This window comes from Dermacentor albipictus, unplaced genomic scaffold (assembly GCF_038994185.2).
Source record: "Dermacentor albipictus isolate Rhodes 1998 colony unplaced genomic scaffold, USDA_Dalb.pri_finalv2 scaffold_19, whole genome shotgun sequence".
NCBI lineage: Eukaryota > Metazoa > Arthropoda > Arachnida > Ixodida > Ixodidae > Dermacentor > Dermacentor albipictus.
In genome coordinates this window covers 6,086,566-6,097,074 of record NW_027225573.1, presented here as the reverse complement: position 1 = coordinate 6,097,074, position 10,509 = coordinate 6,086,566, and positions in this window count along the sequence as shown.

Genomic DNA, 10,509 nt, shown 5'->3' with positions numbered 1-10,509 from the left:
CTTGGGGCACTGGAGTGCAGTTCTACCGGGATATAACAAGTACGGGGTTGTTGTTTACTAGTATGGAAATGAACAACAGGAGATTTGGCCCCTTTATGACAGCACCGGCTACTCCTCGTCACATAGCAAATGAAGCAAATAAGCGCAATAAAGGAGAATAATGTCACAAAATATGACACTCAATAGAACAGCAGATGTATAAAAACTACACAGTCCAACAGTGCATGAATCGTAAAGTTTTGTGCATAAGTTTAGTACACATATGCTTCTATAACGTCAAATATTTGGAATAGCCAAAACACAGAACACAAGTAATTACGCTGCAAGCACAGAATACAACTTATTACACAGCGTAAAAATCACACTCGCCATATAAATCCATTTTGAACCCAGAACAACATTTGTATTACTCATTTAGTTTATTAGGATAAGCTGAAATTTAATATTTCCCCAAAACGTTGATGTCCCTGAAAACCTTTTTCAAAGCAAGAAGTACACTTTCCTGAAGGCCCGATGTAGGCCATGGACAAATCATCCTTTCTAGAGGAATGGTCTTCTGTCGAAAAGTAAAAAATTTGTTTGCAATACCCTTCGTTGAGGATCATACTTAGTGCACTCGAGAAGGAGATTAGGCACATCTTTGTCAGGATAGCCACAAGCACACTGCGGTCTAGAGGCACGTTGTATCCTGTATAGAAAGTGCCTCGTAAATGCAGTACCATGCAGTACGTGGTGCACTGATGTTTAGAATTTTCTATTTTCTCTCAAATTTGAGGGAATTGATAGGTTTATACATGGGTCTATAAGTTATAATTCCGTGTTCTTAGGTAGATGATCAAACCAGGTAGTTTCGCTGAGGCGGCAGGCTATCTGTCTCAGGACCAAACGGACTTCACTACGCAAGAAAGGAAGATGGATTAGGCAGTACGTTTTAGTTTGGCGTACGCAACTACCCACTTACGCAGCGCGCGAGGTTGTGCGCGCGCGCTTCGCCACGCGCGCACGATACGTCAGTAGTTGGTTGGACGCAATAGTTAAGACGGGGATTGCTGACTTGCACGCGTAGGAACCAGTGGTGTCCTACTCAGCGCCTCCATATGCCACCTTCTGAAACTGTGCAGCCAATATCAGCCGCCACGAAGTCAAACCCCAAGCCGGAGTCGTATCTTCGGCAAGAGCGATATCAAACAATGCGCTCTCGTGGACACGCTAGAACGTCCCGCAAAGCTCGCTGAGCCCGCAGCGGACGCTACGTAGCTTGTGAAACGCTGCGGGCACGCGCAAGAGAGGGTGCGTGCTCCTGCGTAGCAGTAGCGCAAGTGCGCTGTAGCTCCCGTGGGTTCCCTGCGTACGCAGAGCTGTTGCGGACGCCCAGCTATATATTATATTACTGTCTGTTCTGTGCCCTCTACAGTGTTACAAGGAACATTGCAGCGTCCGGGTATCCACTGAAATGCAATTACCTGATTCATTGCGCTTGTTTTGTGTGTCCTTTGAGCGTCTCATAGAATAGCAAAGTGTTCAAAGAATTTATTCATTGATTTGTAGTAATGTGAGAGCGGCTTGCAAATCGCTAAAAATAACCCATTTTTGCGCATTTTTTTTCTGACGTTATGAAACGCAAAGCATACAGGATTGCTTACAGTTATACCACTGTGGAAGACGTCTCTCGGTATAATTTACTTGTCTGCTCTAGCGCCGAATGTGCAATGACGAACGCTGATGCCGAGGAATTCTTATGACATGAAGCGTCTCTGTGTACGCGGATGTACTGAAGATTTATAATGAGTAAATTTGCAATAGTGCCAGTTGCTGTGTGGCTACCGTGAACGTGTTTGAGATATAATCAGCTCGGCCTATAATTCTATTTTAGGACTTGTTAGTATCTAAGGACGGTAATTAACATCCATTTGCGTAATTAAGATCTCGGTAATAATGCTTTATGCTCTTGAATAACAACATGAATTTTGCTTTCGTTTCTTTCGCTCAGCACAAAGTTTATTGGATGCTTCTTGCGATGAGTTAAGATGAGACAAAATAGGTGGGCAAGTTTCAACCGTTCGTATGAATGGAAATGGCGGGTGACCAGCTTCAGCAATTACTAGAGAGCTCGAGGTAGCCTGCGGCACCTCAAGACACCCTCGCAGCCCCCTTGACCTTGCCAGTACACGATGAAGATGCGACAAACCATGTAGAATATGTGTGGAAAAAGCATTTTTTTGTATATAAGTGCGTAATGAACTTGCAATAGCAAAGAAAGTGACCCCCCCCCCCCCCCATCCCGATGTCGGGGTGCTATACCGTAAAAATATTCTAAACTTTTCTGTTATGATTCTGCAATCAGCCCTCCAGGATTGGTCAAAAAACTTTTTGGACCACCCGCACTTCGCCTGTGTGTCATACGACGCCACGAAAACCACGATAGCTCCCAGTCTTGCATGCCACGTACACACTGATAATGCGTGATTCGACCGAACAAAATAATCAGCCGTCTGCTATTGGTCAGAAGGTTTCGGGCTGCACCCACTTCACCTGTCTGTTACTCGACGTCACAAAACCGTGAAAACTCATTGCTTCAAAGTAACATGTACGCGTTAAAGATGCATTAATATGCCGAACAAAAGTGTATTTTTTCTCTGAATTGCCGCCGACTGCTCCGTTCCGAAAGGAATAAAAAATGGCTGCCGCCGATCGCTGAGGCACTGCAGTTACTTGCACCTGTAAGGGAGCATGGGTTTGTTTGCGTATAATAAAACCTTTTGCGTAGCCATATAACGTTATCGAGCCCTTTCGGCACGCATACGACATCGGTCTGCCTACACTTCTTTGCTGAGGATTCCTTTTAGCAGCATTTAACCCTTCCGTTGTACGCCGCCGCGATTTTAGACAAACCACCGCAAGCCAAGTAAGGGAAAGTGCACCAATTGCAGACGCCGGCACCACCCTCTTCATCCGGTTATCTATTTTCAGTGCGCTGACTCGGCCCCATCGAAACCGTCTCCAGTTGAAGGTGCTCCTCGCCTCTTTTCAGCCAATTAGATAAGAAAAACACTCAATGTAGGCAATGTTATTCGTTTTGAATGCTAACAAAAGGTATATCCTGATAACGAGGAGAGCGTTTGATTGGGCTGTTCAGGCAACGCTGCGGGTCTCCGCCTGATGCTTGAGTGGGCGGTTACGTAAATTTGACGTCAGGAGATTGAAAACACACACACACACACGTTGGAATAGTTTTACACTTGGGGTGCCATCGGAGATGGTTGTTCGGCGCGTTCGTTCGGCTACCGGCGCGCGCGATTGGCCTACTCCGCGCCGACGTTGCCAGCCGCGGGGCACCGCCCCGTTTTTGGTGACGTCAAAATGACGACACGCTCCTGTCAATCATCCGCCCACCGAGCATTTCGTCCGAACGCGACGGGAGTTGAGAAGTTTGGAGCGATCATACGGCTTCGAATGGCGCGTCTGGTGGATTGGATTGGATCCAACAGGCGGCCTTTTCGGCTGCGTAATGGCACGTTTGAATCCGATCCATAGATTAATTCTAGAAAATGGCGCTTCCGTTGGAAACTTAGGTTGTTGCGCTGGCGTTTCTAGAGGAAGGAGGAGAGCGGGTGGCGGTGCGAAACGCGTTTGAAGAAATGGCAGAAAGTGAATTCCGGCGTCGTTTTTCTTTCTCGAAACAAATAATTCATTGGTTGTACAGAGAAATCGACAACATCATCGGTGCCGGCGAGCCACTGGGATGTTGTCGCTGCTTCTTGAAAAGTGCGCCACTCTTCCCGTCGTTTTTTTTTCTTTTTCCTTCTCGCTGTGCGCGACACCACCTAGGGACGACGCAAGGAACCTAATAGTTATAAATTGCAGTAGTCACACGTACTACTATTTGAAAACGTGTTTGGGCTTGAGAAGAAAAAATACATTTCTTTAGATAAAGATTTCATTCAATTGGAAGACGAGAAACATTTGGCTTTGTAGTATACTGTTTGCAAGCAGACGACAAACGACGGAGGTAAACTTCCGGGGAGGTGACCGCTTCCTGATTGGCTGCTCTCTCCGCCCCGCTGTCACAAATTTTGCATACTGCAACTTTGTGACGTTGCAGCAACGGAACAGAACGCGTATCGAACAAAATATCTCCGATCGCGCCCTTGGTCTCCTTTTCAGTTGCGCATACCGAGGTATTAGGGACATTTGGTTCAGTTTCCTTTGTTCGCCACCACGTGGCGCATCAACCTTGAAGATTTCGAAAATTGCGCCGTGACGTATGCCATGACTAGCAACAAAAAAACACAATAAAAAGAAGCACATCCTGCGACTGTCGCTTCCCCTTGGCACATGGAAACGAGCGCGCGTATGTATCAGCGTTATCTCGAAGATGGCCAACTACTTGGTCTACAACTAATGAATCGTCAGTTTTGCTAGACACCTGACGAGACAGCGCGTCGGCATTCCGGAGAGATGTTTGGCCGAGATAACGGCACCCGCGAATCATCCGTTGAATTTGTTTCTATCGAGAGTCTTTTTTATTTATTTATATTTTATTTCTGCAACATGGTGACTATGGGCTTGCGCATACGTCAGGCTTTCTATTTCATGGATTTCCTATAGAACCGGCGTGACCCATTCTTTAAGAAGCTTCAGCTCCGGCCTATCTCCGATACCGGGCACTCATCATCATCAGCCTGGCTACGCCCATTGCAGGGCAAAGGCCTATCCCATACTTTTTCAACTACTCCGGTCATGTGCTAATTGGGGCCATCTTGTCCTTGCGAACTTCTTAATCTCATCCACCCACCTAACTTTCTGCCGCCCCCTGCTACGATTCCCTTCTCTTGGAATCCAGTCCCTAACTCTTGATGACCATCGGTTATCTTCCCTCCTAATTACATGTCCTGCCCATGCCCATTTCTTTTTTCTTAATTTCAACTCATGTCATTAGCTCGCGTTTGTTCCCTCGCCCAATCTGCTCATTTCTTATGCCTAAAGTTACACCCCTCATTCTTTTTTCCATAGCTCTGGGCCGGGCACTCAAATGCACGTAAAGCGCAGACGAACTGCATATATCTGCATTGCATTAGGTGTGTCAGACAATGCATTCCAGGGCGTCACCATGGGTAGGCCGCGTGTGCAGCGCACGGCAGGAGAGGCTGCCGTACGTGAACGGAAGTGTACAGCCATCCGTGAAAGTGCGCGTGCGTGTAATCAACGGCTACATGATCTAGAATAAAGGCTATGCAACTTAACGTGATGTGTCTTCATTCAACTTCAACGTTCAAAAAATATCATCCTAAATAAGCAATCAAATGACATATGCATATTATTGGGTCGATCAGCATTTCTTGGTTCGTTTCGTAGTCATTAGCTTTGGATTTTAATTCAGTTTGCATTAGGGGAGAGCTTTGCGTTCAACCATGTTTAAGGAAGAGGCTCTGATTTTTTTTGTATGTTGGCGCTGCTGCGCAGTCTATGGGGGCCTTTGTTGCCACGAGCACTATGTTTCAGCTAATACTTACTGTACTATCGCGGACAAAAGTCTCCGGACCGCCGCGCACGGCCGCCGGAGCAGCAGCGAGCGCATCGCCGCGCGCTCTCGCGGTAACTCGCCTGGTGACGAGACCGACGCTGCCCGCATGCGCATCCTTTCTTACCTGCGAGCATGTCGGTTTACTAGCTGGGAGCCGCCGCTCATCGGTTGTCTGGGGCGCGCCGGCAGGGGACGATCACAATATGCACAGCACCTTAGCCGATGCGGTATCAATTGGTCGCGCTTGCATTCACTCATACACGATGTGACTGTTTCACAGCCCGCATAGCCATAAGTTATGCCCGCACAGCTTGTTTCCTATATTTTTATTCGGCCTGCAGCATTACACTTGTTAGTGCTCCTCAGTGCGCTCTCGAGTATACAGCCTCTTGTTTGACCGTTCAATTGTGAAGAGGCGGCATCGTGCGACAGGCACTCTGGATATTTCATTGTTTGCGGTGTTGTAATTGTTGCTTTATTTATTTTACACGGCCTTCACACGCGCTGCGCTGATAATTGGCGAAGACGAGCGTTATCGTAGCCGGGTGCCAGCGCCAGGGCAATCGAGCGAGAAGCGCCTGTCAACTCCGGTGCAGAACGATTTCCCGATGAGTCAGCAGCGTGCCACTGCAGCGACGGCCCCTGCCGGCGCGCCCCAGACAACCGATGAGCGGCGGCTCCCAGCTAGTAAACCGACATGCTCGCAGGTAAGAAAGGATGCGCATGCGGGCAGCGTCGGTCTCGTCACCAGGCGCGTCACCGCGAGAGTGCGCGGCGATGCGCTCGCTGCTGCTCCGGCGGCCGTGCGCGGCGGTCCGGAGACTTTTGTCCCCGATAGTACATTAGTTTTTTTTTTCTCGGGGGGGGGGGGGGGGGGAGGGGGATGGCGGGGTGAGCTTACTTAGGCGTCTACCCACTGTTGCATAGTTATCGGTTAGTTCAAGCCGCGTCAGCATGTACTTCTAATATCTAGAATGTCGTCACGGATTCAATGGCGAAAGGGCGTTATCTAATCAGATTGCGGTCGCGAAGCCAATCCTCGCGTACATTCTCGATGACATTCGAGCTTCCGTGACTGCGCTGCAGTGTACGAGCATTTCAATCCGATCAACCGACGCCTTGATCCGTAGATCAGATTCAGAGGAAGCACTGCATTGCGCGTAGCCATCGATGTCCTTCGAATTTTTTTTTTTTTCAGTGCAAACTCGCTTTATGATGAGGTAGATTTCGCGAAGCACTCTGGAACTACCTTATTCTTCAGATCACTACATCGTGACAGTATAGACGTGGATTGGTTTATCGACTAGAGGCTGTTCACCTTGGAGACCTGCTGCGCATGCGGGTACGGTCCTGCACGAAAATCACACTCCCTCACTCCGATTTTCAAGGGCCAACAGGAGCGCACCGGACAGCGCAAGAGCCGCACTGCTCTACGGAGCCACCGTCCCTATCTGGGGGTGAACCCATTCCAGGGACTCGATCTCCTTACAGAGAAAATAAAACTCTTCCCGGGGCTCCCATGGGCGTCTCCAAGCTGGTTTGCGTTGCCGCACTGGGTCCCGAAGGACCGATCTCCGTAGCCGGCTTCGGGACTGTTAACCCGATTCCCTTTTGGTTGCAGCGGGGCGTGACGTGTTCACACATTCAGTGCAATAACTTATTATTCATAACCTTCTTGCACTGCGCGTCAGGACCAGTTCCGCCTCATTAGGGAAGAGTTCTCCGATGCACGAGAGAGGCAGCCGAGACCGTGAACTGTTTGGTGTTCCTCCTTCCACGCGCGACTAGTGAATTCGCGGTAAGCGCTGAACGCTTTTTTCCATTTTGTAATTTTCTTTTCCTTCCACACTACTTCTAAGTGCTGTTCAATTCCGTCGAAAATATATCGTGTATCTACCCGCGTTCATGGCCACTTGCGTACGGGAGACTCCGAAACCGCGATTTTAGAATCATAGAGGAATACTATACCATGCCACCTGCCGCGATCATCAAAACCCGTATACCGCGGATAATTCAAGCATGTTTTCAGACATGTGAGATATACTAAATGGACTTAACCTGACTAAAATGGACTACAACTGACATGCCTCACGATGACTTTATAAGGAGAGGCCCCCCTCCCCCCCCCTAAAAAAATTGCGGCGCTAAAGGAAGAGAAAAAGTGTCGAGAAGGCTTGCAGTAGCATGCAAACACTAAGAAATAAATAACGTAACGTCAACAATTGCAAACTTCACATACAGATTTTCATCAAGTGAAAAAAAAAGCCGTAGTTTCCGTCCAGTTATTTCATCTACATTTGCACTTATATTCGTTTTTGCGGGTTTCCGTTTGTACTCCTCTAGATCACGAGCATGTATTCGTAATTGTATATGGTCTTCGGTACGCCTGCAGGGTTCGCCTACCCGAGTTCATGGCCGTATGCGCATGCGCGATTCCGTAACTACGAGGCCAGAACCATTTCGAAATCGTTCTATATTGAGTTACAAATCGCGATCAAGAACACACATGTATCGCGGATAAATCAAATAAGCCCTCTGAACTATAATTGTCGGCGATAAGGAAGCCTCGCCGCCTACGGGATTATCTGACTGAGCTATGTCGAATGCTTGGTTGGCATAGTCGGAAGTTCGGAACCCTATATAAGTTTTTGTTTGGTTTCTGAGGATGGTTACCTTGAAATTCAGCTCCTCCAGCGCACACCATCTGCAGACTTGGAGTGACGCCTGGCACCGGCAAAATTTGCCGAGAGTGAGTTCGGCTTTACTAATCAACGTACAACCAAATTAGGAAGGCCCACGAAGCTTCAACAAGACACTCCCTCACCAGAGCAGGAATTGTTCTCCCTGGTGTAGTATTCGGCCACTCCCTCCCCAAATGACTCGCTCAATTACCCAACGCCCCTCAGTCCCCAGCAGCTGCGGAAAACCTGGCCAAGGTGGTGGTAATACCTGTAACGCAGCAGAGGGTGCTAAGAATCTCTGGGTCCAGTCAGGCCCCCAACGGAAATTGACCCTTGCAACGTTTAACACTGGAACCCTCTCGAGTGAGGCTAGCTTAGCAGGACTCTTTGAGGAACTATCAGACATATTTTGGGATATTATCGGCCTTAGTGAGATTAGTAGAACTGGTGAGGCTTAGACATTGCTGAATAACGGACATGTCCTCTGCTATATAGGTCTCCTAGATAAGAACCAATACGGGGTAGGATTTCTAATCCATAAAGACATAGCGGGCGACATTGACGAATTCTACAGCATTAATGAGAGAGTAGCTGTAGTCGTACTCAAGCTTAATAAGAAATATAGATAAAGGTAGTACACGCCTACGCTTCAACATCCAGTCACGATGACGAGTATGTAGATCAGTTCAATGAAGATATTGAATTAACAATGAGAAATGTGAAAACTCAGTATACTCTAGTAATGGGCGACTGCAATACAGAAGTGGGGGAAAAGCAGGCTGGGAAAGAAGCAATTGGCCGCTACGGCGTCGATTCTAGGAACAATAGAGAAGAGATGCTCTTAGAATTCACGGAAAGGAATAAGCTTCGAATAATGAACATCTGTTTCAGGAAACGTAGCAACAGAAAGTGGACCTGGAAAAGCCCTCATTGTGAAACAAGAAATAAATATGACTTCATGCTTTCTGCTGATCCAAGCATAGTGCAGGATGTTGTAGTGATAGGTAGGGTAAAGGGCAGCGATCATAGCTTAGTGAGGGCTAGGGTTCACCTCAATTTAAAGAGAGAAAGAGCGAAATTGGTCAAGAAGAAACAAGTCAACCTAGCGGCAGTAAGGGCAAAAGGCAAATTCAGGCTCGTACTTGCAAACAAACATGCGGCCTTAAACAGAGAGATGATGATGAGACATAGCTAATGAATGAAACTGCAACTTGGCTGGCTTCAGAGGCAGCAATTGAAGAGGAAGGCAAGGCACCAAGGCAACCAGCAGGCAAGCTCTCCCAAGTAACAAAGGACCTCATGAAGCAACGACAAAGAATGAAAGTGCCCAACTCAAGAGATAAGCTAGAATTTGCGGAACTGTCAAAGCTGATCAACAAGGCGAAACTTGTGATATTCGAAAATATAACGTGAGAAAGACTGAAGAAGCCATAAAAAACGGACGCAGCCTTAAATCAGTGAGAATTAAACTTGGCATAGGACAAACGAAGGTGTATGCACTGAAAGACTAGCAGAGTAATATCATCAGTAATCTCGAAGATATAATAAAAAAAAGTGGAAGAATTCTATACTGACCTGTACAAAAGCGAGAGGAGTCGGGATACCTCTATTAGAAACAGTAATGAACAGGATACAGAAACTCCTCCTACATGTAACGATGAGGTCTGAAGAGCATTGCAAGACATGAAACTAGGAACAGCGGCAGAGGAAGAAGGAAGAACAGTCGATTTTATCAAGCATGGAGGAGACCTAATGCTTCGAAATCTGGCGGCTCTTTATACAAAATGTCTATCGACTCAAGGGTCCCAGAAAACTGGAAGAATGAAAGCAATATACTTAACCAAAAAAGGAGACTTTAAAGAATTGAAAAATTATAGGTCCACTAGCTTACTCCCAGTATTATATAAATGATTTACCAATATAATCTGCAACTGAATAAGGGCAACACTGGACTTAAGTCAACCGAGGAAACAGGCTGGATTCAGGAAGAGATACTCTAGAATGGATCATATCCATGTTACTAATCAGGTTATCGAGAAATCCGCACAGTATGATAAGCCCCTCTGTATGGCTTTTATAGATTACGAAAAGGCATTTGACTAAGTAGCGATTCCTGCAGTCATAGAAGCATTACGTAATCAAGGAGTACATAACGCTTACGTAAATACTTTGGAAAATATCTGGAGAGGTTCTACGGCTAGCTTAATTCTACACAAGAGAAGCAGGATGTTCCTTATAAAGAAAGGGGTTAGAACAGGAGACACAATCTCTCCAATGTTATTGACTGCGTGCTTGGACGAGGTA